The sequence below is a fragment of the Bradysia coprophila genome, unplaced genomic scaffold, assembly GCF_014529535.1.
Source record: "Bradysia coprophila strain Holo2 unplaced genomic scaffold, BU_Bcop_v1 contig_232, whole genome shotgun sequence".
NCBI lineage: Eukaryota > Metazoa > Arthropoda > Insecta > Diptera > Sciaridae > Bradysia > Bradysia coprophila.
In genome coordinates, this window is record NW_023503493.1 from 18,110,863 (window position 1) to 18,135,045 (window position 24,183).

General features: G+C 33.7%; 1 long non-coding RNA gene across 1 annotated transcript in view; it reads right to left on the minus strand.

Moving 5' to 3' along the window:
- Nucleotides 1-9,827, minus strand: part of LOC119077169 — a 28,148-nt gene extending 18,321 nt beyond the window's left edge. The window contains exon 1 of the long non-coding RNA XR_005087761.1: nt 9,649-9,827. This is a non-coding gene — a long non-coding RNA (uncharacterized LOC119077169). The remainder of the gene's footprint in view (nt 1-9,648) is intronic.
- Between the last annotated feature and the right edge of the window lie 14,356 nt (nt 9,828-24,183).

The following is a 24,183-nucleotide window of genomic DNA, read 5'->3' on the forward strand; positions in this document are numbered from 1 at the left end:
CGTAAAAAATTTTACACCTTAGGCTCGTAATCAGGTCAGGTTGTTTTCAACCTGAAGCCAGGTTGCTCGGACCTAATTGCTTTAATTTTAGCCTTATCTGAACGATCAACGGTCAGGTCAGGTCAAGTTAATAAGTGTTATTATGGAAGCCGCCTCAGTGCTTTGTTTGTTCCTTCTTACGATTCCCCCATATCTTAGGTATTTCCAGTATGTAAAAGTTCATGTATTGTGTATGTGTGCGCATTGAGACACTTGATGGGCAAATTTTCGTTTTTAAAGATTTTGATTTTCAAAACATCTCAGACCATTTACAAGAGCTCAAACTCAAAATTGATATTATTCATCTGTTGTGTTTACCTATGTAAGTTGATTTTCTAAATTCATCCATTATGTTTCCATTTATTTTTCTGCGTAATACTCTGAATTTCGGGAAAGTAAATCAGAAAAACTTGATTTTAATATGTACATTGTACACATCTAACGTTAGCAAATATTTGGAGTAGCATTTTATAAAACCTTTTGTGAATAGATAAGTGAATAAAACGGTACAGATTGAATATATCATAAAGGATTTAACAAACGACTCATACATCTCTATCAGACAAATTCAGATAAAAAATTTCTATAAAATTGAAGAAACGAGAAACATTGACCTGTGCATTTACATAACCATGCAAACGGCACGAAATTATTGCATTTGAGTCGTGCCTCGTACACACATCATACCATACTATCGATAAATATATATAACTAATAATATAGACGGGGAATGGGTCTATGCATGTGTGTCTTTACCAACGATAAATGATTACTTTTGTGTTAACACGACCAATCTAATGCTGTTGGTAATATAATACCGAATTTATATGTAAAAATTGAAGTGGTTCTCCGAAAACGACAGCATTCAAGACAATGGCTTAATATAATATGCTCTTATATGGATGCTGGTCAGGTCATAAAATCGTTATCTGATTAACTATGAATAAATAAAACGCAATTTATTTTTATGTTCATTTTTATGCTTTATGTATTAAGTTCATCGGCTATATTATAGTCAGCGATAAGGTGTCAAGTGGGACTCGGACTATTCATCAATTTACGGTGGCAAGATACTATGACTCCTATTGTGTGGCTATAGTATGAATGTAATCTTTCTTGAACTTACACACGCGGAATTCTGAAAACCGACATATTTTCTGTATTTGTGCTTTGCGCGAGTTCTTGATTTCTCCCTTTAAAAAAAAACAAAACACTGAAAAAACACAAAACTGAAAATGTGTCGATTTTCAGAATTCAGCGAGTGTAAGTAACGAATACCAATGATTTAAAATATTCGAACGAAATAACCGAAATTTAAAATCAAAATTTACTTCACTATCTGTGAGAAAATAGACATAGGCAGGAGTGTAATCAGTGTAATATTCCACCGAATTGTACGAATAATGAAATGGAATATCGAACGAAATATTTGGGAAATTATGGTAAATTCATGTCGACCTATTTCTGGAACCATACGACCCGCTGCGAGCAGTTAAATGAACACAATAAGAAATCGTAAAAAATATATTTATCCCGAAAGGAACTAGTTTATTTATATAAATTAGAAAAACGAAGCAATTTGTTTGCAAATGTGTATTGAAAGGCAACAATGTTATGAAGACTTTGAAAGGGTGCAAGTGAATTTAACTCACAATTTCAATGTTTCTTCGTCACTCGTTTATTTAGGTTATGGTGAATGGCATTGTATAGTTTATTCAGTTATAAATTTCCAAATGATAAAACTAGTAAACTTCTTGTATTATACAGTATGCACTGTCTATCAGTGGTCTTGTGACAATGTGTATTATGTGACCTGCGTGAAAAGAATTTATTTCTTAATCATAAATCAAGATAATTGTCATCCGCATCTGAATCCAACCATACGCAACATTGTAGATTGAAGTGCTTTTGACTTCTTGGACAAATAAACATTAACGCTGCATGCAATCAGACTTAAATTATAAATCTTCTTACGGTCAGTCCAATTTCGTCGTGTTGCAGCTAGTTAGTACTTGTTTGGTCCTAAACGAAACCAATATCGTTTTCTTTTCAGAATTATTGTAGAATACTACAAATTAGCTATACTCATATATGATAGTAAGGGTATCTTAACGGGACAAGCCAATCTATAAATATTCTTTTGATTCTAATCTCATCCAAAAGTTTACAATAAAACAAGTTACTTCAACAGTGGTCGGAATTAGAATGATTTATTTTAGCCAAACATTCTGGTTTTATACATTTTTAACAAGGAAAAGCTAATACGATCATAAACAATTCAAATGAATCCTTAGATTATAATAATTTTAGCGAGTGAATGAAATTGACGAGTGATTGAAAGTTACTTTCGTGATCTTATGCTTAAGTTATAAAATTTGACACGCTACATTATAAAAAGAACGTTTTCCAGTGTCTCAGTCCTTGACATTCTATAAATTGAACTAGCATTCAGGATGTCCCATTAGTTTCTGGTAAATTTGTTTACAACTTCCTCGGAAAGTGTACTTGCATCTAATAACAAATAAAATCAACAATCAATTCGATTCGCTACTTATCCATTATGACTTGCTGAATTTGGAAATATACCGAGAATATATGGTTGAATGATATGTATTGCCAATGTGTTCGATAAAATACATAGGGACGCAGTAAATTCCATTGTTATACTGCCAGTGGTTTATTGTGATAAAATCCTGACTAATAAAAATGTTTGCGATTTTATTTTGTTATAAAGAAGATATCGTTAAACATTTTTACGGTGAGAATTTCAAATAGTGGTTTAGATGCATAGGGGTTGTTGTTGCATTATATGCGCGACAAAGAAACAGACTATGTTGCATGTAAATTTCCAGAAAAGGGAATTGTAAAGGAATCTTTGTTGCATCAAATTTATATCTCTAGCTTATGACCTCAGCTTAGAGGTTTTCGTATATAATTTTCATATTTTATAGATCGTGTTGTCAAATCAGTTTTTTTTCCCGTTCATTTATGATTTGTGGTTACATTGTTGCTATTATGCAAACGAATAAAAAACGGACATTTCAATAGTGAAGTCACAATAAAAAGCTTATACATCACACAGTTTTAAACTAGAATTTGTGGTTTTAATTCGCTGCTTAACTCACAAGTTCTTTCGAGACAGTGACACATAAACGAAAATACTTTAAACAAAGAGTAAAAAAAGGTTTCAGCTCGTCGTCGAATTCTACAGATAATAATCAATTTACAATTTGTTCTTATATATAGTCAGTGAATGATTGATAAGTGTTCACCATTCAAGATTAAAACGAAGAAAATAAATACGATTTCATGATTTCTATCCCTTTACGGTCCACTGAACTTATATATAATCGAATTTCTTATATCGCACCTAGATTTATATTATTGAATTACTCAGTTCATCACATTCACACTTATTATGATGAGACCGAGTATACTATAATGCTCAAATTTTCTCGCAATACACGAGAGCAGAGAAGAAGAAAGAAGATTTTCTTTGGAAGTTGCGGGAAATTACAAAAAGATGTCATAATATTACCGAAATTATACGTTGATAATATTGCGAGTTCTCACTATGAACTCTTTAATACAATTTAAAATTATCAAAAAATCAAAAATCCGAAGCATTGCGCTTAGAGCATCAAACTTAATATAGATGTCCATGTCAAATTTTTTGCTCGATGAACGACACGATCCACGCCGGGTAAACATTAAAAAACACCAATACAACAGAAAAAAATCCAAATTAAAGACTGACAAAATGTAAAATGTGAAAATAAGCAGCAGTTTTGTTGAATGTGAACGAAAAACTCAAAATTTTTTGATAATTTCACAAAGTTACAGCGGTGATTTTGACGTACTTTGGAAAAGCTTGAAAAGATGTACTAAAACAACCCAAAAAACAAAACAAAAATTGGTCTGTGGCCTTAAGATCACTGCCTGAAAATTGCGAAATTCGCACTGTACCTGTAGAGTCTCAATATTTACAGAGTGAACCTAAGGCCATGAATGGGCTGGCAACACTGCAAACGTCAACAAGTGTTTTGTTTCTGTGTCTGAAAATAATTATACTTTTTGTAGTCAGAACTGACCAGAAAAACGTTTCTGTTGACTAAATCTTGGTTATGAAGTGCCATGGTCGCCGGTAAAGTTGGAGTTCTCGCATAATCATTCAATAAACCAACGTTTTCGTGCGGCTAATGATACGGTGCTCGTCATAACCTCACAATGTGTACGCGTACCGTCGAAAAAATAGTGACAGCTGGAACCAACAGAAATTCACGACGAATATTTCGAGAACATACTTCGGTGAATTTTTGGACGCTGTGAGCGGAATTTCTTTGCGAGGAGACATTAGGAAGGCTTGGCGAGATTGGTACACTTCTCAGTGGTGTGTCACTGCCAGGACTCTTAGTTGCTTTGCCTCACTCGCCAGCTTTAGCTCTCCGGCTGGTTCATGGTCTAAAAGTTTACTCACTGATGTGGCTGGGTCCTATTTTGCTTCTATATGAGTAAAATGATCCGGACTATTCATAGAGCTTAGGGTTTCGGGCTATAGAGTGGACAAGGTCGACGGATGGATTGGTGGTGTTATGCCGCTGAGAGATGCTAGTTTTTCCCGGCTTTTATTTTGATTCCTCGCAAAGACAACGTACACTCGATGAGGGTACATCTCTCTGTATTAGGCATGTTCTTTTGTAACATTTTCGTGCATGGTATTTTTTCAATGCAAAATAAAGATATTTTAAACATTGGAAATGATTTAAAAACTGTTTCTAAATGATAAATAAAGATGAATCTTCATATTCAGACCAAAAAATAATAAAGTGTTATGAAAAATCTGCCAAGTACACCCAAATCAAGCGTCGTTCCGAACGTTTCTAAAGTGAGAAAAGTTGTATGCAGTCATCGACGGCAAAGGTGTTTTCTTATAGTTTCACAATAAAATTTTAACCATTACTTCATTTAAAAATAACAAGAAGGGCAAAACTTCATTTTAATCACGTTTTAAGTTAAATTTGATTGTGAAATAATTATAAAATAATTAAAAATGTCACCGTTCCGAACGTTTCATTAGTAAAAAAATCTAAAATGTCATACCGATAGGCAGAAAGTTTTCGAACCAAACGCTACTAAAGTTAAATTGGTTACATCAAATTGGTATCCAAATAGCACTTTGTGCGCTATTTTACATTGAAAACAAAAGATTAATGACGCCAAATACCGGTAGAAACCAAAAATCCGCTACAAATTTCTGTAAAATACCGGTAACAAAAAAAAATGTGCTACGAATGTATATTTTTAACACTAGTACTACTGTCCCTATGTGTGTTAGTGCAAATTGTGAATTCTCACTGAGCGTGGAAACTGCCTAATATTCGAGGAATGTATTCCATGTTGTGCAAAACTCTTGGTCGCCGTGTCGGGTCGTTGTGCTATTCAGTGGTGTGCCATCGTCTGGACACGCTGTCATTTCGCTTTTTGCACCGAAGGTCCTCGTCTCAAAGGTGGCTCGTCCGTCAGTCTAATTTAGATGTAAGGGCTTTTGGGCTAAATAGTGGTAAAGTTTGGCGGTTGACCTCTTGGTGGCGCGCTGCTGAGTGACGCTTCTGTCTGGCTCGGCTTTCATATTGGCCCACTGCAGAGAAAGTTTACGTTCGAACGGGCTATTCTTATAAAATATGAGACTGGACCAGGTCAATATCGAGCGGAATGTAAATCACAGGCTTTATCAATCCCAATGACAAGGACTGTGATTCGGGCGACAATGTTGCCTTACTCGCTGTCATTAGTGTAAGGTCTAAGGGGTGAGACACAGCTGTCCTCCCAGTGGCTTTCTAGAATTTACAGTCTAATGAAACGAGGTTGACGCCAGTCACTCTTTGCTTTCTGCCCTAAGGATTAGCTATCATCTTGGTACCTAATCATAGGGATCAGTTTGTTCGCCTGGAGTGATTCGTGTAGAGCGTAAGGCAATAGGTTGAGAAGGAGATGAGGTCCTGAAAAGGGCTTCAAGATTTTCATGATGACAGGGTAGCACAAAGGATCCCATGATCTGTGTGCATTGATCAGAAATGATCACCCTAACTGATTAAATCTAAATCTAAGGCCATGAAACAATTTTTTTCTAGTGAATGGGTAACTTTGGTGAACTTTTTCATTCTCTTTCAGAATATACTCACCCCAAAATTTTCACTTTCGAAATAGCTTCACAAATCGTGCGTATGGCGTGGTAAGTTTTGTAACGAAAAACGTCACAAGATTACATGTGTAATGTCACAGTATTAAAAAATGCATCTTCGATTTGTGAAGCCATTAGGAAAGTGACAACTTTTTAATTGGTGAACTTTGAAAGAGCATAAAAAGTTCACTAAAGTTCATCTTTGAACTCGAGAAAAAGTTGGTCCAAGGTTCTAGATTCTCTCCCTGAACCTTGCGTTTTTGGCATAATACAGAGAGATGCTAAGATAACGGCTGGGACGCCGTTTCGACGGATAGAGGGAATTTGTCAGCCTTTTTCATATAACGAACGAAATGTCAAAAATGGCTGACTTTTTCCAAAATTGGTCGGTTGTTTACAAAATAATTAATTTTTGACTACAATGATTCGAGAAGCAGAATATGGAAATACGTTTGCATCGGTGTCAAAATTAACGTGAAGGGTTTTATTTGCAAGGTACTTTCGTATTATCTGAGATATACTCGTTCAAAAATTGGTCTCCAAAATTGCTTTTTTCAATTCGGAAATAGTGTACGAATACTGAATCTGATTTATAAATAAATGGACTTACGTTCATTCTGATCCCACAAGGATCATGTTAGCAATTTATTTCATTAAAATTGGTGATGGTGGAAGTATTAAAAAAAATCTGTGGTAGACATATTTCAATTTGACGGCTGGTCGCATATACGGTTCAATTTTTTTTTGAAATGATGGACCAATTCCCTCTATCCGTCGAAACGGCGTCCCAGCCGTCATATTAGCATCTCTCTGGCATAATATTACCCTTTGAACTTGGGTATGCATGACGGTTTATTCACAAATTTCAAAAAGTTGGTCAAGTGACTTGAACGAAATTTTTTGTCGGGTTTAAAAGTGCAATTTTGTGAACTTTTTAAAGCTTTTGAATGACATCACTCTCAGCTATATAACTTATCTAATGGCCTTAAAAAAGGAAGACTTACTGTCAGTACAAAAGTGTCATTGTGGCCATATTACATCTTTATGTGAAATTTTTGCTTTTTGTTGAATTTTTCGATGTTTTTCAACGAAAACAATTTTCATTTTCTCATTTCAAAAGTACCCTTTTTTGGAAATTCGTTGTGTTATTGTGGTTCCGTAATGATTACCCGGCATTGATCGGCTCGTTCGTGGAGTACAAAATTTAATGTATGTTATAATTCTAAATTCGACGATCGATGGACACGTTAGAGCTGGAAATATTGGAATTTTTAATAATTTGAAAGTTTACATCATAGAACGAAAAGGAAAAGGAATAATTTTATCATAAAAATATTTGTTTAAGAGTCATGACATCTTATTACAATTTCCCGCAACTTCCTGTTTAGTGTTATCGTGTCATACTTCATACTTAGTGATATGTAACAAAATGTCTCGCCTTAATTCTTTTAACTTAAACTGTGTGCTATTAGTTGCTGGAGATGGAGAATAATTACATTCGAATGCTAGAAAGGTAACAAATGAGATTACGGAGGGTAAACCGAGTTGTTTCCTACACAGCTGGATTGTAACACCAGCCTCCAATAATTAATTTATTAAAGAACGTACTTGCGAAAGGAATTAGAAAGGTATTAGATGCGACAGAACAGCAAATCACCGGTAGGGCAATGAGGCTGAATGATCCGTATATGTAATTCTTATCTATATCTGTGCAATTTAGTGAAATGTTTGCTGATGAAGTAAAAAATAAATATTTTTTCTTTTTGAGGAAGATGCCACCACACTGAAGGTAAAGAAAATTTTGAACGAATGAAACATATATTTGTGGTCAAATCAACAGTTATCGATACCGTGTTCACCATGAAATCCTACCATTAAAATCAAATTGCTAAAATAATTCAAATTTAATTAAAGTGGCCATTCAAATCCACCCCCAAGTTTTAAGTAGTCGAAAGTAGTGCACATTAAATTCACTTCCATAATGAATTAAACTTTCCAGTTTTCTCATTCAAAATTTCCGTCTATCATCGTAAAGCAATTTGTAAATATCCTATTCTCTGTTGTGTGTTACAATATTACACAGTTAGGTAGAGGGGACCATAAAAACCATTAAATTGACCAGCCATCCGTTGGCTATTGGTGTTACGATACAAAACCAGACGACGGTGCCGAGAATGTTGGAACAACATGTAAAATGGGGGAGAATATTGTAACTTTAAATTAACCGTAAAAGGCAATCAACATTCGATATATTATGTGTGATAAGACCTAGAGTCTTTACACACCCAGCCAAGGGATTATATGCAAACAAAGTTTTCTTTAATGTGAAACACAGTAAATAACTTGAGAATGTACGTATCTCGTCAATCCTTTTTTATGATCCTTCCTTTGTAAGTAACAGTCGTTGGTCTAATGTAGAATTCTCAGAGCTTTGACGTGGAAACATTTGAGTTTGTCCATTTTCTTTTCAGCTTTTGTATTTTGTAATGCATTGCATCCTCAAAGAAGTGGAACCATTCTATGCCACACATTATAATGGTAGTGAATGATAATGTTGTAGGATAATATAGTTTGCGTTATTGTCCCATTTGCTTTCCATTTCGCAGAGTGTTTGTTCATTCAGTTTCTATTAAAGAGCTTCACATATGAATAAGATGGATTTGACATTTTCTCGGATATGCAAAGTTTGTGCGGTATTTTCTTATACACAGCCAAAGAGCGTAAGAGGTGTTATCGTAGCTTTCCATCTAAGAAAGTTTTCTCGTACAATAGGAGTGTTTGTGGGTTATGGTAAAAAGGAGTCATTTATTTGTTTGATGTTGTTAAATTACCGTGTCTTTGTAGAATATTTCAAGGATTAATTGGTTTCAGTTAGTTGATTTTAATCATCTAAATGTATTTTGTATATAGCTGACTGAGGAATGAAGAGTGTGAGAGTGGTGGATCGACAATAATGTATTAAATTAGTTTTAGTGGTTGAACTGCTTAAACTAACATTTTCTTTGAGGTTAGAGCGGTTAGAGCGTTTGATGATTCTGCGGTTTCTGCATTATTTTTTATAGAAAATTCTTCGTGTTAATTTTAGTATCGACGTTTATGGAGCAATTTGTTACAGTGAAAGGATGTTTATGAACGCAAAATCAACATCGTAATGAAACGAACTTAAACCGAATGTAACTTTATTAGTTTGAATAAAAATAAATCCACCTGTTGCTTGGGAAATGAAATAGGATGGGATAGGATAACATGGGCAGGAAAGCTGATGCTTTCCAAGCACCTAAGCCGCCGATGGGCCTGTTGTGCATTACCCATATTTTCGGGAGATTTTACAATTGTGAATTATAAGTCGTGTGATTCATCTATTAGAACATAGATGTCGCTAGTAGTTGACATTTTAGAATCACTATTGTGACTTACGCATGACGTACAAGAACTGTGTTCAGCATTTTTTGGTGTTTTCTTAGAGACCTATTACGGTCGATAGAGCTGGCTAGTGATAACTAACAGCAGAGACTAATCATTTATGATTAGGAAAAACCCTATGAACTATGTCTGAAGCGGGAGTCGAACCCGTGACATATAGGGCGTGAGTCCATCGCTTTACCGATCGAGCTACCTGGACGGGAAATGAAATAATATCAGTCACTAAAGATGATGGTTGGTTAAAGTACAGTTCTTTGGAATACTTTAGAAATTAATTTCAGCTAGGCTAGTGATTACGTTCATGATCCATTTCAAACTCGACCCACTTAATAGTCCAGACGCTTGTGTCATCCTGTGGAATTCGAGGTTTTAAGATTTTTTGTGAATGGATTCTGGTAGAGTATCAAAAGTTGTAGAACTAAATTTTTTTCTTGAGGTCGATGAACTGGTATTATCGGTAAAATTACCGTTTTAGTGTAAATTAAGAATCGCTATATGAAGATAGAAGTAAATTTGTTCGGATTTCTTTTTTTTTTGTTAGAAAGGTACATTAATTACCTAAGTTTTATGGAAGAATTTTTTTTTATAAAAACAAAATGGTGGCAATATGATCATTTTCCGCAGACACTACACTACACTTAAACAGTCATTTTACCGGTAATACCGTTTCATCGACCTCAAGAAAAAAAATTAGTACTACAACTTTTGATACTCTACCAGAATCCATTCACAACAAATCTTAAAACCTCGAATCCCACAGAGCCAATTTTCTTGACACAAGCGTCTGGACTATAACCTGATCTTCAAAATTTAACATCCCTGAGTGACTTCTATCGACATATTCGAACCGACATATTAACTTCAATTTATTTTTGATGACTCAATTTACTCAATTTCGTAAACATTTCTGCCCCACAAAAAAAATGGTCAAAAGTTTTGATTAGTGGGAAGGCTTTTAAAGTTCAAATTGTTGACTCCACTTAAACATAAAAAAAAGTGAAACCAAAATCAACAAAATTAGGGGGTTAATGATGTTGAAATACAATCATTAAAGTATACTCACTATTTCGTGTTGTTACACGAACCATATGGTTTTTGAATTTGTTTTTAAATTGAAATTACCATACAATGCAATCTAATAGAATCAAACGATGACATGTGTTACTTGATAAGTGATATGTAATTGAACAAACAAAACTACTAATTAGTTTCGTTGACAAAAAAAAACATTTTAAAATAAAAGATGTTACGGTTTAGGGTGTGCGCATCATTGATGACTTATGTTTTGTGCATATCTATATTTTACTTGATGCAATATAGTTAAATTTCTAAACAACATTCACATCTCATTCGATTGCAATGTGGTAATATCGACATATCGCAACCGAATTGATTTTAATTATATTTGTTTCACAGCACAGCCAGATGAAAGTATAAAACATTGGGGGGTTCCTTGCAGATACCTTGTACAATGTACATAAATGCATTTATTGTTTGCGGATAACGCAATAATGAACACTTAATTGTACATGAGATCACCATCCAAACCTTTTGAGGAAACATTGGAAGTGTGTGTGCTGAGTTGGGTTTTCAGATAGATGTTTGATTAAACATTGTCACAGCTTTGGTCAGATACAGAAATTAAATAGATTCTACAGTGACTATTGCTAATTGGTATTGACATTATCCTATGGTCAGTTTTCAATACGTTCGTTCTGTTATACTGTTGTTGTCTTTGGATGGTGCAATCAAGGTTTGCAATATATCAACTGGACCATTTGAAGGAGATTTTGTGCACGTTTTCTGGATATATACAACATAACATATCAACATAGCGTACGCTCGATGAGTTTTGTTTGTTTTCTCATCATGAGTTTGGTAAATTACGGGTTTGACAAAATGTTGTCTTATTGGTTTTCCTCACGCCCGGATTTTGTGGTCCAGAAATAATGTTTTATTAGAACTGTGAGATTATTTGTGAGTAGTGGGGTTCAAGCAAGAAATTTTATTAGTTGCGTTGTAGAGGTAATAGGGCACAATAAAATACTTCACCCGTTTTATTTCATCAGTACCGATTAATTTCCGAGAAGTGGGGCTCGAGCCTCGCTGTACCTAAGAAGTCGGCGTCTCTAGCAAGAAGTTCAGTATGAAGTAACAGTAGAAAGAATTATGTATGTATTTTATGAATCTCTCCTTGGTACATTCAAGGGCAAATAAGAGTCTCAAAAGCTCGAAAACTGTAGTTTGGATTGTGTTTTTAAACCTTCATTCCGGTGTTTACGCTTTTTTGATGAAAAATATTAAAGAAGAAGCCAATCGTTTGTCTCCACTTTACATTTCACGGGAATTGTAAAGATGAACTTCGAGATTTTTGAAATTACCGGAACGAAACGGTGTGCCTTTAGGTACTCTAGGGATAACGTTACTAGGACAAACTGATTTTCGTCGTCGTTTTATCGCGTATTTGACTATTACAAAAAATTGGCCCTTATTGTCGTCTTCGAAAGTTTATTTTCAGCTAAGTTAGTTTAATAGTCTTGTGTGGTAGGTGAGTTCTACTGTTGCATTTAGTCCGTTACCAAGTTGTAACGTTAAAAAACCAATCTACATATGTCAGATTCACGGACTTTTGCAGGAGGTTATATGAGTATTAATTTGTCCTTAATATGGTGTTTCTGTTCATGGTGTATTTTTCTTGTGTCACTACTTGACACACCGTACGTACCAGTTACGAGTTCGAAAACGTATGGGTATTTTTCCCTCCTGATTCCCGAAAAAATAAATTTCTTTAGCAGTAAATTATGAAAATTAGAGTTATTTGCTTTTTATTGTAGCTGAAGACATTTTTCCTTCTACTATACAGCCTGGGACAGTCAAAAAAGTGGATTTTTATTCTATACGTGTTTCATCGATTTCAGCTGTTTTGCCATTGTAATTTGTATTGTTAAAACATCTGAAATCGATAAACACGAAAATCATAAAAATACACATTTTTGACTGTCCTTGGCTGTACAATCATTTGAAAAGATTTAATCAATGTACAAATTTGAGATAGAAATCGTCTGCGCCTATTTTCTATTTTTGTGACGCATAAATTCCCATTTATAATCATCGTTCTTTAAATGAATCAAAATGATACATTGTGTATTAGCTTCTGTCTGACAGCCAAGAAAATGTTAATAAATTTTTAATAACACCTAATTTTACTTCTTTCACTTTAGTATTGTGTTTTATTGCAAACCGAAAACCGTTGCTCATCATATCCATAGATACGCACATTAAAAGACGTACGTGACCAACTCTTTATTTCGAATTACAAGCATTATAGAAGAGATAACAATAATTCTTCGGAATATTTTGTAACTTTATGATTGAGCTTTATTTATTTTTTGGTATTTTTTATGGATTTTAATGATCTATAAAATGTTACCATTAATTCTTTCTTCGGTTTTTTTTTGTTTGTTTGTCTGGAAGATATATTTTTGTGAGCATTTTGTCATAAAATGAAGATATTTTCTATCAGTTTGTTTTCCATTATTTATCATCGCTCGCTACCAGATGTGCTACACAATACAACTACCATATATTACACAGAAACACGGTACAAAGAATAGCTGAAATACTGGGTTTATCCAAATAAAAAATCAAAATTCGTTTTATTTAATGTAGAAACGGTAATAATAATTTAAGCTGACTAATTAAAAAAAAAAGTAATAATTTAGAGGCAACGAAATAAACAGTAAAAAATCTACTACTTTGGTAGACATGGACTGTTATGTTCCCGGGCTTGAGGCTTGAGAGTAACTCATTTAATTGGAATACGTTAAAAAATGAAAAGAAAACAAAGCATCAGAAGAACGATGTTGATGTGCATTTTGTTCAATTTTAACAACTCATCATAAAATTTATTATTTATTCATTTTCATTTAACATTTTTATACTTTTGAGCTATAAATGAAATGTTTCTATCGGATTTTTTTGGTGGTGTTCGTTTGGGAAAATTATATTCCTGTCATTTCTGCATTTCCGTACTTTAATCATAAAAGTGCTATCGTATCTCAATAAATTTTTAATGATCTCTAAAGGAAAGTATTAAGATATAAAACGTTTAAATAAAGCCGCTACCCTTAATAAAATCCTGCACCTAAGGGTTGGATGGAGGATCGACGAAAATATTTTGGTTTAAATTAGGACACGGTTAGAGTAACATCCAAAATATAAGTCAATATCACGACTTTAACCTTAATCAGTAGACTATGCCAAAATGACTTTTTTTCTCAATTTTTTTGCATAAAGTAGCTTGAAATTGAAAATAAAGATACCCGTGTCCCGTCTTTTGACGAAAAAAACTTGAAACCGGAAAGATTTTTCACTTTATAAATTCCTGAAATATGTGATTTGCGCCATTTTCCACCCAAATTCCACATAAGGTCTTAAGTTTGCCACTTTACAATTACAGTAGTATTGTTCACTCAGTTCACCCAGTTTTGACTGATTCACTGAATTTTGTTTTGATGAAATGTCAAATCGCCACAGTAAATTATAGAGTGTTATGATGAAAGAGAAGAAGATATTTTGACAAGTACCCCGAGGCAAGTTAAAATAAACTGGTCTTCTGTCCTCTCGCTCTCAACGTACCACATTAAAAGAGAAGCAAATACTTTGACAAGTACCCCAAGGCAAGTTATAATAACTAGTCTTCGGTTTTCTCGCTCTGATCATAACAGTCTATTAATCTCAAACAAGTTTGTGTCGAAAATTTGTAGTATTTCGCGTAAAAGTTAGTGATTCAGTTTAAATTTCGTCCAGAAAATAGTTCCGAGTGTGCTGAACAGAATGTAGGACAAATTTTCCGAAATAATTTTAAAGACGAATTAATTTGGTCAAACATTGTGGGTGTTGTGAAAATCTCATTTTTAAAGGCAATTTGGTGTCGATTATGCAATTCAGTGTTCAATTCCTTATGTTTATGTGCCTAGAAATTCCCTGCAAAACGTTTCGTACTAATTCAGTCGGTAAAATGTGAAGAAAACATGCAAAAATATGTTGCCATTCAGATAAACAAAAATTATTGACATGTCTGTTGTGAAGTTAGTTGTAAGTGACACCGCAAAACTGAAATTATTTTGACCGTTAATTTAAAAAACGATTTTTTGGCGGAAATGCTTTTATTTGAATGTGTGCATGTTTCCGGTAAAATAAAATAGTGATAAAGTCACCACTATTGAGGACCTTTAAAATGGCATCATTGGTTAAGGTTGATTGGCATAGTCTGTTGAACACATATTTTTACGCCTGGTAGTAATTAACCTGTTACAGACGGCTTCAATCTCCTATCGACAACGACGGCAATAATTATCGACAAGCTTCAACTGATGAGGTCCTATATAGCAAAAAGCGTGTTCCAAAAAAAGTGAAGCAAAAGATTTCTGAAATAAATCTTTCAAAATCTTCGATCAAATGAAGTAATAGATCAGATAGTAAAACTGTTAATATGGGCACATTAATATGCTTGCCGTCTGAGAAAGGTTTAATTTTTTGCTTCAAAAACATTGAAAAATGGATGAATCGTTCATCGACAATGTAAGTTGTATGAAAACTCTCAGGTTACATAAAACCAATCACAACAGAAGGCTTATTATATACTATCATGACATGATTTTTTTTTGCACTTTGTATAGATATCTGAATGTCGATGTATTTTATAACCGTTTACGCATAAATTTAAATAAATCGGTATCAGCATCATGTTGGGCTAATGACGAATATTGAGGATGAACTGGTGTCAATGCCGTCTTTATTTACCAATAGAGACAGTAGATAAGAGGTTAATGGTGTTTTATAGAAAATGGTCTAATTTTAGAATAAGTTAATTTCAGCGTCAAAAATTTTGAATCACCAAATGGTGGCATGGGACCGGACAGTACTCTTTCTAGCAAACAAACTTTCAGCTCTCTGTGTCAAATTCACACCTTATTTCTTTGTATTATGCAAACACTATTCTACATTTTGACTGACTACGCTGTAATTTACATGTAAATTCCAAAGGCTAATTGATTCTTTCACTACATTAATAAAAGTAGTTTGTTTGCTAGAGAGAGTATTGGACCAGATAATTTATCATTTTCGCCAAAATAATAATTTGTCTGCTGTTCTTTTATATCTGTTTTAATTACTCTGATGTTTAGTGATACTTGAACCCACCTACATCAAATTGTATTTACAATGTGAAGAGATTATACTAGGGAAGTTTCTTTCATCTTGGGTTGTATATACAAATGTATGTAAGGTGGTGCATATTGAAACAACAGAAACAGCCGAAAATATTATTGTTGTTCCCAAAATTGCTAGAAAATAACAAAATTCATTTAAATGCGAAAGAAAATCATTTCAAGTTTTTGTGCAAGTCATAAAAAATAAGTTAAAATCTAAGATAATTCCGCTTTTGTTAATTATCTTCGGATAAAATAAATTACTGGTACAGCCATCCTCCCCTGCAAACAATTTTTTTTTGTTTTATTTATATATTGAATATAACAGTCAGAGGGTAAGTCTTGCGAAATGAAAAGCGCATTTTCGAGCACACCTATTAAAATGGTAAATACAATTTTTGTTATTATCCGGCATTAATTGCTTTATAAGGTACGTATATGGCTTTAGGAGCGATGTTATGTTGAAGTGGCGATGAGTAAGTACTAAATAACTTACTTTATGATTATAACATCTTTAGAGAGATAGAGGTTACCCTCGTCGTTAATTGCACTCAATAAAATGTGTCTTTATACGTTTCGATATTAAATTGCGATTAAATGTTTACAACAAATATATGTGTTAATTGTCTTACCGTGGAAAACATCCACATTTTCATATAATTTTTAGCTGTTTCTATCGTCAACCACCACTAAATAGCCAAACTATACGTGCCAAATGTTAAAGGAAATTGAAGTGGGACACATTTTATAGCATCACAGCAGACTTTATATTTGAATGTCTCTTGGGACTTCCTATATTATCCTTTATCCTTAAGACTTCCTTCCGTTTGCCTTAGTGAAACTGTTTACTATAAAGCGTTTTGTCATTTTTGTATCTGTGAAACGTCTTCCGGAACACCCTATACACTGTAAGTAGAGAACGTAATTGCATTCTTGTTCGTAAGAACGTATTTTTTATAAGAAACACCAAATGAGTTGCGGAAATAGACCCAACAGGAGGAATTTTTAAATGAAAAGTTTCACATTTTATCGAAGAAAATACTGGCACTGCTACTCAGTTACCATGAGCAAGGGGATTGACAATATTAATCAACCGGAGAACCATTGTTATAATAATGCTATAAAAATCGAATTCAACGTTACATACATGCAAGTTCACTAAGGCTGCTCGCATTAATATCGAATTTAATTTTGGGCTAGAATTAATGTTGAAGCTTTACTCACACGACATGGAACAATTTAATCAAATTTCAATTAGCTATTGCTATCACCATACAAATCAATGAAAACCCCGACATCGACATACACATTACACAGTTAGCTTGCTTTCCCGATAATACATATACCGCGGAATTCATATTCGTTATACGATTGCAGGCTGTAGTGTAGCCGTAAAACTACTGTGAAATATTTTGTATTCTGTTTAACGTTAAATTTGTTATTCACATTACAGCCCATAAAACGACTGATTTCCAATTTACTTGAAAATCAAAATTTCTATTTCTGAATCCGAATAGAGATAAATCCTAAACGCTAAATGAAATTGATGGAGATTTTTGAGGCGCCATCTAAACAACATTTACTAATTTCCATTGACTCGCTTTGTGTATACCTACACACAAATTCCATTGCCAAAATTATTTTGTTCAATACTCGTTTCTATCATCATCGCAGACAGATAATTTAATTGCGTTTGAAAACTATTTGATATTACTGCTTTTTCGAATGGAGTGTTACATGGGTCATAAATTAAATGCGTTGCAGTCGATCTCTTCGTCAAAGTAAATCAAATTTTTGGTAGGATAATTATTAACTGATATTTTTATTACGAGTATAATCCGAGGGGCAAACCACTCAAAAGAGTTGCAAATGAGTTGCAAAGAGAAACGCACTTCAAGAAAAAGTGTTTCGAGTGACAGCTGTCATCCTGTCAAATTTTTTTACAGTGCCAAAATTTATATGATACACTGTCGACTTTAAGTGCTCTATTGAGAGTATTGCTCATGCTTGAAGTGCCTTGAATATATGCCCGTTTTTGACAAAAATAGAACAATCAAGATGAGAAAAATTGAATTTGAATGTCCACCCATTGATTTTGCATTCCACATCGTTGAAATCAATGGGATTTGCCGATAATTTACCGATAATCGTTGTAAATTTCACCCTTATCGGTTTCATTGAATATTTTTGTCGCTCCTTAGGAACATCGATGTCGGCATTTTACAATATCTCTATTAGGAACGTTTAATGTTTTTCCATTTTTTTTTGTTTTTTTGACAAATGTTGTTGATTTTCTTTACATTTTTTGGATGAAAACAAGTTAAATACGAAAAATGTGGCAAAAGAGTTGCATTGCAAATGAGTTGCAAAAGAGTTGCACAGAAAAAGAGTTGCAAAGAGTTGCACGTGAAAAAAAAGAGTTGCATCGGAGTTGCACGTGAAAAAAAAGAGTTGCAAATCGAGTGGTTTGCCCCTCGGTATAATCTGAGAATACCAAAATTTTCTTCGTCAATTCTCCCCCACAAAATACACCTACATCACCCAAAATCGGATTGTTGTTATCGTCCAAATGAAATGACGTCATGACGATAATAAAATAATAATTTTCCAATACACTGTTCTACTCTATGTAATTTAATGATACAGTAGACAACCGCATTTCACTTTGTGCGTAAAGTAACACAACAAATAAAATCAGAATAAACGAACGAAAAACCGATAATTTCCTATTTTCGTGTTAAAATATTACTTTCGCTGGACATTGTCACTCTAACGTACAATCGACGTTTTATATTTATCTCAATTATAATGCCACGTGACTGTAGCCACGTGCCATATTAATGAACTTGCTGAATTTAAGTAAAAATGTGTAAATATTTATGTAAACTGTGCATTAAATACCATTACGAAAATATGTTGGAGATTGATTCTTTTATCTACTTTCTTGATCTTATTAAGATCAGTATATTTGTATATTCATTCTGTGAAAGTCTATTTTATTGTAATGGGATATTTCCCTGAATGTATATGAATGTATGTATATGAACTCCACAAATGAAATATTATTGTGGTTATTCATTGATACTTGATGTGAGGCCAAAACTCAAAAACAAATGCGTTGTTCGAGTACATCGATTTGAGGGAGGGGAGTCAATGAGTGACTGATATTATATTCAATGTTCATAAGAATTTCGACCTAGATACTAAATACAGTAATAAATGAATAGGATAGTTCTATGTAGTTGAGTCGATAAGGGATCTGTCCTATGGAAACGTTTACCGAGCGGGTTGGGCAAATCGAGTGATTGGAGAAAAAATAGGTTCTTGAAAAGAGACAAAATTTTCGGCCGCTTTCAACTCCGACTTGCCTCTTTAAAGTTTTTAACTTTAAAAGTGCAGAGGTGTCATTGTCAGGTTATTTCTCCGGCTGTGTGGCATGTAGTATACCTTATGATAGCTCAAGTGAAAGCTAAAAGTCTAAAGTTTATTTTGGCATGAAAAACTTTCCTTGATTTTCCAATTTTCCTAGAGATGTTTCAGTTTTTCTCGAAAGTTGACTTATTTTTAAGTTTAAAGTTAAAATTTTTTAAACTGAAAGTTTTGGAGTAAAACTTTGTTCAGGAATAATGTTCTACGTTTCATTCTGAACAATTTAAAAAAAATCGATTTTTTTAACTTTTTTTGTTGCGATTCTACATGCAATTTTTCACCGATTTTCGCTGATTTTTCGACCCCCCCAACTATCTCCAATCACTCGATTTGTCTAACCCGCTCGGTAAACTTTCTCATCGACTCGACTAATGATTCGGCGATCAGCTTTGATGACAGATCTGAGAGTAGGAAATGTAGCTTCAAAAACTTTATATCAATGGCAGATGCGCTGTGCCTAATGACGGTGAAACAGAGAATAATTTTCCAAACGATGCTGCTGGTTTTCCGAGTAAAACATCAGATGGTCCCGGAATGCATGAGTAGAAACTTCAAATACATCCGAGAAACCCATGGATATCCAATTAGAAAACGACTTTAAGTTACCAAGAGTTAAAAAAAATCAACAACGAAGACGATATTTTACAAAGGTCTACAGATGTTTAATGAGTTACCGAGTGAAATTAAGGACGAATTAAACGCGAATCAATTTAGGAGATTGTTATTGGTCTATGTTAAAAATAATTATAAACTCAAAAGTGATTAAAAAAGGGGAGAAGAAGGTAATAAAGTAAAATTTAATTTAATTTAATGAACGATAGAGGGAGAAAAGAAAAATGTTAAATGTGATACTTAGTATATGAATCAATTGTGAAACGAATGGTGAAAAATAGCAAATGCTTAATAAATATGAATCAATCAATCAATGTTAGGGCAACTACCTCTTACAAAAATAATTAGGGCCGAAGCTACAGATAACAGTTTAGGCCTTTAACGAACGATTTAATGAGATGTACCAAATTCCTTTTCTATTAGAGCATACATGTTGAAAGAAATGAAGTAAAAGATTTGATTTCAATCTTTCGAAAATACTTAGATCACTTCATTTGATAGATTCTCAAATAGCCTAATGATATGCTTATCGCCTCTAATAATGGTTAATACAGCCCTAATTCCAGTATCTTTTGTTCACTCACCAAAAATTATAATGAGAACAGATGAAATGATAGTCGAAACATTAAACAAAAATAATCTTTTGAACATTCTCTAGTCGCCGATGGATAAATTGCAATACTTGAAAGTACACACCGAAACTGTTTATTTCGTCGAATCTTAAATATAATGTAACGTAGACAGTAAAGATTTAATTACAAGTGCATCGACACTGTGTGGATGGTCCGATTTTTTGTTTGGTTATATTTTAATATTGAAAATTCGCATAAATCAATTAACAATAACAAAATGAAAATGCGATTTGTTACCAATCAGTTTCCCAATGGTTCTTTGAGTATAAAATAATAAACTCAACCGCTATTCACCACATACAATTATTATATAAAATTGAACATAAACATTTTCTCTACAACAATAATAAATATAATTTAATGTGAACATGCAAAGTCTATTCAATTGAAATAACATTTGTCCATTATCCAAATCAGATTATCATATTCTCTCCATAGATGCACATATATTTATACAGACGGACTAGTCAATCGGCTCCGACTATATGCCAAACATTAATTCTCTGGGATATAGAAAATAATACAATATTGACACAGACGATTGAATTAAAGAGAAAATAATTGTTTTAATATAGATTTATGCCACTCAGCATCATAATATGCAAAATTTGCAAACTTTGAATGCCTCTGTGGCAGAAAACGTTGTATGAATCTCGGTTCAAAGTACTTTATCAGGCTCACGATGTGTATTATGACACGAGGCCGCAGGTACACATTTAGAGCCTAATGAAGTACTTCTCACTCGATGTCATAAATAACTATTACGGGTTTACTCAATTTTGATGGATTTGTTATGCATCATTTTCCTGAAATCAGAAATTGTGAGCATTTTTACCCACTTTTTTATTTTTATATTTTTTGGCGGTTTGCGCCGCAAATTTATAAATGTGGTTTTGGTTTGTTAATCCTTTTGTTGGCCGAAAAACTGACGAAATGGAAATAATTGCTGTTGTTCATAACTTTATTGGAAAATCAAATAAAATTGTTTGATGGGTAAAGTGGTGGCCGATTGGGAATGGAAATTTGGAAATATACTCAAACCGAGAAGGTCATAATTTATAGCCACTCTGGGCAGCGGATGGAAGAGCTTACAGATAATTTAGACAATTCAACTCCAACGGTTTATGTCACCGTTGTTTCAATGAATTATTCTCATATCCTAAGGCTGTTTAATATGTCTGTAGATTATCATTTTATCCATAATTCAACAGCTTCAATTCAAACTAAATATTTATTTTATCGGATATTATGTACCGAAAATAAGACCATAAATTCCCCCACGAATAATGTGTCGCCATAAGGTGATGCGCTAGTGTTTATTTTTATTGTATGTGTTCCGTTTCGTTGTAATATATTGCAATTTAAAAGTGTCCCTTGAGCCCGACGAAAATGAAAATTAATGTTTTTTGTGGTTCTTTTCGAGCTGGTCAATTCGATTACAATAATAACATTTCTTGTCAAATTAGAGAATTTGTCTGTTTTCGATCTGGGTTTGTGGATTTAAATGGATTTAGAGACACGTTGTTATGAGACGTTAAAACGTTCATATCGAATATTTACTGAGAGTTTGGGTAAGTTTTTTGGAACTAGGACTTTGCCAATGAAAGTTTTGGTGTCTATACAGCAAATACTGACAACCTTTTCTGGCAAACAAAACTTTTCGAAATAATAAACTCATCGAATCCTAACAATCACAAAGAACAAGAGAATGCAGACCCATTTCCAACTCTACTACTGATAAAGAAATACTCACTGAGTGAACCGATGAGGAACAACGGAGTTATCGCAGCAATGCCGTTTTTTTTTGTATCCTAATTGGGACTTCGCGTATTTCTATTGCATTTGTGTACTGCATGTTTACACTGTAAATTTTACGTACAAGGTGAGGTTGGAGATTTGAGTTATTTGTACTTTGTGTTAATGAAACAGAGATTCAATATGTCAGAGAAGAAGTACAAAAAAAGTTAAACAAAACAACTTAAGTACTTATTTAGCTGCCAGAATATTTGATCAAAATACCGTTTTTAGCAGTGTAATTATTCAACTATAGTAATCATTTGTGTATGTGTAGGTAGATTCCTTCTATACAGTCAAAAGATTGAGAAGGGTGACTTTATGAACAGAGAAGGAGAAATAAAAAAAATCACAAAGGAAACACAAAATATTATACTAAAGGCAAAGGCAAACTACATTGTGTGAAAAATGTCTAACTATGGTTAAAGGACAAAAAATAACAAAATTGCTGCATATATAAACGTATTGTAATATATGGGTGATATGTCCTTTTTATAGTAAATGGGGAATTTACATTTTTGCACGGATTACACGGATATCAATACCCCATAATAAAAATAAAAACCAGAATAAAACAAGGCATCAGAACAGTCGGAGCGTTTGCTGCGACTTAGCCCCGTACAACCCGTAATCCAATTTTGTCCGCAACCATTATACGTCCGTAGCCCTAATAAGCTCGGAACCCTAATACGTCCACAACCCTCTAATGCGTATGTTACCAAAATGCAAGTCAAGTTGCGCATTGTCAAATTTACTGAAACTGTTCATTTTTAAAATTGCGCATAGCGCAATTACGAAAGCCCGTACGAAGTACCTTTCAAATAAAACCAACAATTTACGACATTATTTTAGAAACCCAAAATTTTTTGCCAACTTTCCATTGGGTATTCAATTACCTCTCAAATGAAACAAAAACAAGCAAAATCGGTTGAGATTTACTCGATTTATGTGCAAAAAGCACTTAGGGCCGAGTAGCGGCCTTAGTGCAAGGGCCCAAATTTGAAACTTTTTTTGCCATCATTCTATTCGTCATTCAATTATCTCTCAAATGAAACAAAAACTAGCAAAATCGGATGAGATTTACTCGATTTATGTGCAAAAAACACTTAGGGCCTAGTAGCGGCCTTAGTCCAAGAGCCCAAATTTGAAACTTTTTTCGCCACGTTCTTTTCGGTATTCAATTAGACTCCATAAAAAACTAAATCTAGCAAAATCGGATGAGATTTACTCGATTTATGTGCAAAAAACACTTAGGGCCGAGTAGCGGCCTTAGTCCAAGAGCCCAAATTTGAAACTTTTTTCGCCACGTTCTTTTCAGTATTCAATTACCTTCCATAAAAAGCTAAATCTAGCAAAATCGGATGTGATTTACTCGATTTATGTGCAAAAAACACTTAGCGCCGAGTAGCGGCCTTAGTCCAAGGGCCCAAATTTAAAACTTTTTTTCCACCATTCTTTTCGGTATTCAATTAGACTCCATAAAAAACTAAATCTAGCAAAATCGGATGTGATTTACTCGATTTATGTGCAAAAAACACTTAGCGCCGAGTAGCGGCCTTAGTCCAAGGGCCCAAATTTAAAACTTTTTTTCCACCATTCTTTTCGGTATTCAATTAGACTCCATAAAAAACTAAATCTAGCAAAATCGGATGAGATTTACTCGATTTATGTGCAAAAAACACTTAGGGCCGAGTAGCGGCCTTAGTCCAAGGGCCCAAATTTGAAACTTTTTTTGCCATCATTCTATTCGTCATTCAATTATCTCTCAAATGAAACAAAAACTAGCAAAATCGGATGAGATTTACTCGATTTATGTGCAAAAAACACTTAGGGCCGAGTAGCGGCCTTAGTCCAAGGGCCC